The sequence below is a fragment of the Pinus tabuliformis genome, chromosome 8 (assembly GCF_031772625.1).
Source record: "Pinus tabuliformis cultivar Carrire ecotype Pingquan chromosome 8, CPIR1, whole genome shotgun sequence".
In the NCBI taxonomy this organism is placed as follows: Eukaryota; Viridiplantae; Streptophyta; class Pinopsida; order Pinales; family Pinaceae; genus Pinus; species Pinus tabuliformis.
Window position 1 is genome coordinate 1,079,866,924 of NC_142294.1, and position 9,588 is coordinate 1,079,876,511.

Below are 9,588 nucleotides of genomic sequence, written 5' to 3' on the forward strand. Positions count from 1 at the left end.
TTAGGAATGTCCGAAGGAAGTTTGTGAGGAATTGTTGGCCACCAATGGGCATAGGCGATTGGATCGTTCGTCAATCGATGTAAATCTGGTAATTCTAGAGTTGCCACGAATGGAAACTGTTGATTCAGGTTTGGTGAGGCGTACCCAGGATACGATGGAATCGCCTGAGCAGTAGGCCTTTGCATACCAGCATAATGCAACTGATGTTGATATGACTGATATGGCTGGTGGGCTTGGCCACTGTAAAGTGGTTGATTTAACCCGTTCTGAATATAGGGTTGCCCACTATTCGCAAAGATCTGTTGTTCAGATCCCTGGTACACCTGTTGAAACTGAGGTTGTTGGTATTGCACCATCCATGGTTGCGAAGCCATGTTTTGCTGTGCGATACTAACCGACGGACCAAGATGCGGGGTTATGGTTCCCGTTTGTGTCTGTGTCGTCCCGGCAGTTGGCGATTGTGGTTGTGTTGCAGGTTCAATGGGCTGTTGCATTACAACTTGGGGTTGACATACAACAGGCATCGATTGAACTTGCGACACGGTTACAATTGCTGGCGTCGTCGGGATACTAGACATAGGTACACACTGTTGCATGGAATATACAACTCTTGGTTGTTGGGGTAACATAGGTACCCAACCACTCGTCGTTACTTCAGTCAAACCTGAATGTTGTTGAAAACTGCCGTATGGGTATCCCCCCGGAAGGGGAAGTGAAAGGGCATATTGCCCCCCATATGGTAATAATCCGGAACTCAAGGGTATAGATTGCCTTTGAGGACTGGATGGCCCAGACTGATTTCCAAAGGGATCAATTTGTCTAGTTTCAACATAAGAATTACCGGGTATTATACTGGAAGAACAAACTGGAACAGACCAAGTTGTCGTAATAGTCCCTGGGTGGACTCCTTCTAGCTGATGAGAGCTAGTCGGGACAGCTGGTATGCCGGCAAACATCGTTGGAGTGACAGCAGGAGTTTCTGCTGTCGCTGTGTCATTTGGCACAGTCCTAGATGTCGACGGTTGCTCAGACATTTTAAGTCTATCCAATAAACTGCCTAACGATTCTACAGGAACTTCCAGTGGTGATGAACAAACTTCTGATGCAGAAGGAAAAAGAGTGGCGCCTACTCCAAAATGAGTTGGAGTATTTGCTTGCTGGTCCTCTACGATTTCCTCTATTGCAATCAGACCAGGAGGAAGAGGAAGACCGTCAGGTCCGTAAAAGATTTCTGGTGCTGAAGAAGGGGTTGCTTCGACAGCGACAGTTGTTTGAGCAACAAGACTCTGTGGACCGATTCCAGATGGAACTGGTTCAGTTATGCAAGTACTTGTCCTCAGACTAGGATCAGTACAACTGTCCCTCTGTTGCTGTTGAACTTCTTCAATAGAGGCAGGGATCCCAGAAATATTAGGAGTGACCAGAATCTCAGATGTTGTCGGAACTGTTGTTCTAAATTTAATGGGAGATTTTGACCCGGTCAAGCGAGTTCGCTTCGTCCGTACTACTCTCGATTCCGGAGACAAAGACGGTTGACTCGCGAGTCTCCTCGAGCGACGGAGTTTTAATTGACTTTCCTCCACGGTTGCGGATTACTTGATCAACTAAAATACAAAAGGGGAATTATGTTTCCGTATTGAATGAATTTTATTAGACGCTTTTAGACACAACTTTGCTTTTTCATGTTTTAAGAGTCGAGAAAAAGCTAAAGATGACTCTAGTCGCCTTCGATGTATTAACGAGCCCGAAGTGACAAATGCTCGGTTGGACTTTTTCAGTTATAGAGTTTGGAAAAGGCCAAAAGAAACTGCTCTGGAGATCTAGGCAGAGGGTGTGCCAAACCTTTCGCGAAACCACAGAATACGTTTTACGGTACGGGTGGTCGATCTTCGTGAATGCTGTGTTCACTGCATCGCGATCAGTAGGGCGGCCGACACGGCTTCCTAAGGATAAAGGATAAATGCCTATAGGGGTCTCCCAATATACGCGACGGTACGCGGGATCACAAGTCCGTATTAGTGCTATCGTCCCTCAGGAGGAATCACCCACCTTCGTAGAGATCGACAGTCACTACGTTTAACGACGCCGGAACACGTCTCTACCTAGACCTCTATTGTGAGCGTTATGTTACAAAGCGTTTTTAGATTCATTCAATATATTTTAAGTTGATCTTGTTTAGCAGTTTATCTTTCAGGATCACCACGAGATGTATTGGTACAAATTCCTAAATGCAGCTAAAATGATAAGCAAGCTTTACAATCTTTTTAGCTTTGAAAATCCTAACTACTGAGGGGAGAGAAAAACATAATCTTTCCACACAGAGCACAAAGCACGAACTAATGCACTTTCTCCTAGATCAATTACGCAAACTTATCAAAAAATGCAAATGCAAGATGCATGTATTTCTTTTCTTTTCCCTTAATGTTGATGTAAGACAAAAAGGAAACTGTTGTATAATTTTCGAATTCAATTTGAAGCGTAAACAAACAAGTTTTGTCTAAAATCAAAAGACGCCTTACAGGTACTTGTTTCGACACTAAAAATGTATGAATTCAAACCATAAAATGAAAAACAAACAAACTCAAACAGCCATGAACAGTAATAAAACTAGCTCTTAAGATCATAAAGACACTTTTACAGTTCAGGATCTAAGAGGCCACAGCTATACTGGTTTGCTTTTCACAATGGGAAACTGTAACTGAAACAAGAAATACTGAAAGAACAATCACAGTTTCATCACACAACTGAGGCGGAATAATGTCAAGGAAAGTTGGTTTACAACAAGTACAAATGATAAGCAATCAGCAGCAAAATAACAGTGAAAACAGGGCCAAGACTCAGTGGGAAACCTCAGGAAGACACTGGCTAACTGGTCCAGTGCAGGCTCTGGTCTGTCAAACTGACTTTCAGCGCAGTTCCCAAAGTGAGTACCTGCACTGAAATGCAGACTGCCTTTGGACAGCCTGCACTGAGACACAAGAGTTGCGTTTACAAGGATTTCCGGGTCATAAAAAGCTCAAAAATTCACTGTTTTTGCTGAAATAAAAAGCTATAGGTCAAGTACAAGCTAAGGGACGATCAAGAGGATGAAAAGCTATCACAAAGAGCACAAGAGTCTGTTGTAGATCAGCTCTTCAAATCATGAATCTGCTCAGAAAATGAGCAAGAGTAGCAGCCCCTCTACTTCGCTTTTGATATAGTCAAAAGCTTTTCGATTTGGTACTCTTTTGTTCAGGAAATGAATAGCAAAGATACTACAAATACAATCAAATGGATACGATCCCCAGCGGAGTCGCCAGTTTGTTGTGGGGAAAAGTATCCGACTCGGAATGACCCTATCCCTACTCTAAGGGTGATAGTTCCTTAGCAACAACTGAAAGTAAAGCTTTGATATTTTTCCTTTATGAAAGTACAGAGAAGGAAGAAAAGATTGACCAACCGATGTCTTTCGCTTTTGTCGATCCTGTCTTCTCTCTTTGCCTCTTGTTCCCAGCTCCTTGCTCCTTTTGCCGGCCCAGCTACACAAAGATCCTGCAAAAACAAGAGAGGGAAACTACAAGAAACATGTACTCATAACTGATGCATGGATTAGAATGGATCAAATATACAGATAAAAACAATACATCATTGCAATACAAGTATATAGGAGAACATCAAAAGCTTTATTGATAGAAGAAAAAGGTTCTGAGAAGGTTACAACCATAAATGGCTCCAATCCAGCAGCACCTCCCCAGCAGCAAGAAATCTCCTCTTCCCCTCTATAAAAGCAATCACCCAATAGCTCTAACTGTAAATCAACAGCACTTCCTTGCTTTGCACAAAATTCCAGCCTCCCTAGACCTCATAGAAGAGCTCTATATATAGGGTAGAAGGAGAAAGGATGAGTCAGCTTGAGACTGACATGAAGCTGCCTTGTGTCCTCTCCCTCTTCAGTTAAACTTCAGTTCTTGAGTCCACTTGGAGATCCTTGCTTCCACATGGAGATCAAGTACCTCTTACTCATCATAGGGCGAATTCCTTGAACCAAGTGTCAGTTTGGAAGCTTCCTGGGCAGTTGACACCTTGCAGAATGACTGTGCCACTTGGCCAATCTTGCCTAGCGCAGGTAGCCTTCATTGGTTTTGACTTTCAGCGCAGGTACAAGGAGGAGCAGTTGACATTCAGCGCAGATGCTCAGTGGAGCAGCTGACATGATCCAAAAATAGCCTGTTTTTGAGTGTTTTCAGGTGGAGAACTGATAGGAAGTGCTGTGGTTTGCTGACCTTGTTCCTCTAGGGGTAAGAACAACATGTTTAGGGACTGAGGATCCCTGTAATTATCGACATTTCATGTTCCATGCTGCGAGGCACAAAAATGTCTATAACAATGCTGCTGATGTTGCTACTACATATTCTGATTCTGTTGATGAAAGTGTCACAATGGGCTACTTCTTAGATGCCCACGAACTCACACCTAAACTAAGGTAGAACACAAAACCAGAAGTGCTCTTCCTATCATCCAAACTACCTGCAAAATCACTGTCTATGTACCCAATCAAATATTTCTTTTCTGTGCTTGCGTACATTATGCCACAATCTCTAGTTCTTGATATGTATCTCAGAATTATTTTTCCTACACTCCAATGTGTGTCTTTTGGATTCTCCATAAATATGGAAATCAAACTCACTCTTTCCATGATATCTGGTCTTGTAGCTGTGAGATACATGAGGGTGCCAACCAATCTTTTGAATAAAGTTGGATTGACATCTGATCCTTCATCATCCTTGATTAACTTTGTACCTATTGCAATTGGTGTAGGGATATGTTTGCAATTTTCCATCCTGAATCTTTTCAATAAATCTTTGGCATATTTATTTTGACAAATAAAAATCCCTTTTTCGGATTTCTCAATTTCTATGCCAAGAAAATATTTCATGAGACCAAGAGTTTTCATCTCAAATTCTTTCAACATGGCTGCTTTAAATTCATCTATCTCAAAATCACCTATAAAAATCATGTCATGAACATATAAGAAAACAATCAAAATCCGTCCATGCTCATTTACCTTTATGTACAAGGTAGGTTCAATGTTGCTTTTGCAAAATCCATTCTTGATCATGTAGCTATCAATTCTACTATACCAGCTCTAGCTTCTTGCTTCAATCCATAGAGTGCTTTCTTCAACCTGTAAACTTTATCTTCGTTACCCTCAACTTCATAACCTAGAGGCTACTGCACATAGATTTCTTATTCTAGAATTCCATTCAAGAAGGCTGATTTCACATCCATCTGATATACTTTCCACTTGTTTTGAGCTGTTGTGGCTAGAACTACTCTTACGGTATCCAGTTTGGGTACTGGAGCAAACATTTCTCCAAAGTCTATTCCTGGTTGTTGCGAGAATCCTTTTGCTACAAGTCTTGGTTTAAATCTATTAATTTCACCTTTCTCATTCAACTTTGTCTTGTACACCCAATTCGCACCAATGAGATTTTTTTCCTTTCGCAAATCAACCAATTCCCATGTATCATTCTTTTTAATAGCTTAAATTTCTTCATCCATGGCTTGCACCCAATTTTCATCTATGATTTATTCTTCAAATGAAGAAGGTTGGAATGAGAACAATGCAAAATTTGAACTACATCCAAATCATCATAAATATCTTTCAAATTTCTCATCTTTCTCTTACTACTGTTTGATTCATCACCTGATTGATTGATGGGAGAATCTTGATATGTTGATCTGCTTGAAGATGCATGCTGCTCTGAAAATCTTGGAGTCCTTGTTGGTGTGTCTTTATTTGGTGTCTTCACCAGTGATTCTTGCTACTCCTTTTCTACTACATCATCTTCTTCCACTAGTGGCACTTGTGCATCAAATGTTTTGTCTACAGTTCCATTCCATGACTCTTGTTCTTTGAACACAACATCTCTGCTAATTATGGTCTTATTTGTGGCAAGGCTATACAATTTGTAAGCTTTTGATTTCTCACTATAACCAGTGAATATGCTTTTTTCACTTTTATCATCCAATTTTCCTCTTTACTCCTTAGGCACATGTGCATAAGCTACACATCCAAATACGATGAGATGAGATACACTGCAATACATACATGACCATGCTTGTTCTGGTACTCTATTCATCACACTCTTTGTAGGAGATATGTTGATCACATAAATAGCACATGCAACTGCTTCTGCCCAATACTCATTAGACAAAGTTCTTCCTTTCAAAATGTTTCTTACCATGTTCATAATTGTCCTATTCTTTCTCTCTGCTACACCATTCTGTTGTGGTGTGTACCTAGTTGTAAACTTTCTTCTGATTCCATGGTGTTTGCAGTAATCATGGAATGTCTTTGAATCATATTCTCCACCACGATCTAACCTCAATACCTTGACTTGTCGATCACTTTGGTTCTCTACTAAGGCTTTGAATTCTTTGAACTTTGAAAAAGTTTCAGACTTATGCTTCAATAAGTAAAGCCAAGTATTTATGTTGTAGTCATCAATGAAAGTGAGGAAGTAACAACTTCCACCAATTGATTGTGTCCTCATAGGTCCACACAAGTTTGTATGCACTATCTCAAGAGGTTGCTTTGCTCTATATGCAACTCCCTTTGGAAAAATTTCACAGTGTTGCTTTCCCAAGATGCAACACTCACAAGTACTAGAAAGTTCTTTGATTGGAGGTAATACTCTGACCATCTGTTTCTGCTGCAACAATCTTAAACCGGAAAACTGCAAGTGTCCAAATCGAAAGTGCCATAACCAATAATCATCAGAACATGCAACTGTAAAAGAACTCGCCTGACCACTATAATTCATAAATAGAGGAGAGAGTATGTTCCTCATCATTTGGACCTTCGCTATAAGATTCTTGCTTGGGGGCTTGTCATATATAATACATTATTGACCTTGAAAGATAACTTTGTATCCTTTTTGTGTTAATTGACCAACACTTAACAAATTATGTTTGAGACTAGGAACATAATATACCTCTGAGATTGTCCTCGGCTCCCACTGCTTGGTGAGAATGTTAATCACTCCTTTGCCATCTACTTCCACAGTCTTATCAGTCCCCAACTTGACCTATTTTTTCACAGATTGATCAAAATTTGCAACCAAATTCTTGTTGCCTACCATGTGGTTACTGCAACCACTATCTAATAGCCACACACTAGTAGAAGGTTCATGCATGGTATGGAAATCTAGGAACATGGCGTTAGTACTCTCTGTAGTGACATTAGCTCCCTGGTTCCCTTGATCAACTATATTCTTCCTATAATCATGAGCATAGTGACCAAATTTATTGAAATAATAACATCTAACCTTTGATTTGTCAACTCTTGATTATTGTTGAAGCTTTTGTAGTTGCTTTCACTTTCATGTTCATGCTCTTCTTGGCCATCTCTCTAACCACCATATCTTCCGCTTCATCCTCTACCTCTCATTCTACTTCTGCCTCGACCTATGTCTCTTGAAATAGAAACATGACTTTTGCAAGTGGTCTTTAAAGTGGAATCCTTATTTCTATCTATCCTTGCATCATGCAATAGAAGTGATCCCATCAGGTCATCAACTGTCAATGATGCCAAATCCTTGGCTTTTTCTATGGTTGCTACCACAACATCAAATTTGATAGACAAAGATCTGAGGATCTTCTCAACCACTGTTTGATCTTTAATGTCTTCACCATAAACCTTTAATTGATTTGTGACAGTTATGACCTGATTCATGAAAGAATCGATGTCCTCTGTCTCCTTCATCTGTAAACTTTCAAAATCTCTCCTAGTATTCTACAAGTTAACAATATTGACTTTGGCCATACTTGTATAGTTTGTTGCCAAAGTATCCCATGCTACTTTTGCCGAAGACATGATCATAATCTTCTGGAACAATGCTTGGTCCACTCCCTGTTGGATAAGCTACAACGCTTGTGCATTCTTCTTCTTGTCTTTCTTCCATTATTCCCTCTCTGTATGACTACGAGCTTATTCTTCTGATTCATTAACTTAGGTCCTGAAAACCCAAACTGGACATAATCCCAAACATCATGTGCCTACAACGTGGTCGCCATCTTAATGGACCACACATCATAATCTTTCCCTGTAAATGGTGAGAACTGGGGCTAGAAATTTGAGAAAGCCATCTTTCTCTAAAAGGATTCTCTTCAAAAAATCCTTAAATTCTCTCATTTAATAAGATTTGCAAAGCTTCTTTTTCAAAACAAAATCTCTTCTCTTCAAAAATTTCCTTTATAAAATAAAACCCTTTATTATTTTTTTAATATAAAAAATCTTTTATATAAAAAATATTTATATAAAAAAAACTCTTTATAATCACTCTTTCAAAAAATCGTATGATAAAACCACGTGAGAAAATTGTACCCACTTCACTTTATGAGTTTAGAAAAAACATGACTTTTAAAGCCTACGTGACTATGCCTTTTGACTTTCAAACACGTTGACTCTGTATTGAGTTGTGGAAAGCACTAACTGCTCTGCTAAATGACGTCTTGCTAGTTCACTACTCAACTTCCCGATGGGTGTTCGGGGCAGCTGCTACTTCTTCTTCAAGAAACTCTATCTATGTTGTCTACAAACCAAACAATCTTGGCTACAGCAATTGAGAAACCTCTGTCTATCTTATTACTCGCATATGCATGGTACAACTGTAGAATCTCTTGGTCTCGAACCTGCCTCTGATACCAATTTGTTGGAAACGTGGAGGAAACAAAGAAAAATAATTCACACATAAAACATGAGCTGCATCTCTTCTATTGATCACACAAAGCATGATGCTTACAATGAACTCGGTGAAGGGTATTATCCTTTTCCAACTAGCTACTTGCCTAAAATATCTTGACATGCAACCACACACTCAAAATCGTCTATCCCTTAACTCGACTTGACTCAACACTCAAACACTCAACCACTCAATCACTTAGTTAACTAACTCTCTATGTTTAGCCAACTCCTCATGTAGGAGTAATTATCTTTTTTTAACAATTTATAAATGAGTTATACTCCACTACTTTTCCCTTTCGCCTGAATTCTACATATGTAGTTGACTAATACATAGTTGATGATATAGAGGGCTAACCATACATTTTCAACATGGCTTAAGAGCTTGTAAATTCACTTTAGATTGAGATTGTGAAGCACCCAAATATTATGCCTATAACAAGGTGGCTTTTGGGAAAAAAAATTAGTGGCATCCGGTCATAGAAAAATTTGGACCTGATTTAATAACGTGGAAAGATTCAATTGAATTCCATATTGATTTATTTCTTTGCAATAAATTTTTAATAATGTAAGGCTTTTTTTTCGGAAAAAATGTAATTTTATTTAAGTATAATATCACCTTTTGCACATACATGTCCAACATGCATTCCAAATAAGAATCTATAAAAAGGATCAGATCCCTAGATTTTTTTAATAATTTATGTTATTGTAATATAGTAAACAAATCCATTCGAATTTGGATATAAAAATTCTAGGGTTTCTTTGCATAGAACTTTCCGCTTGGCTCTGTGAGAGATGGCTCTACCTCCTCATTTAGCCAGATTGTTTCAAGAGTTCATAATGAGTTTAGATCTACCATTATT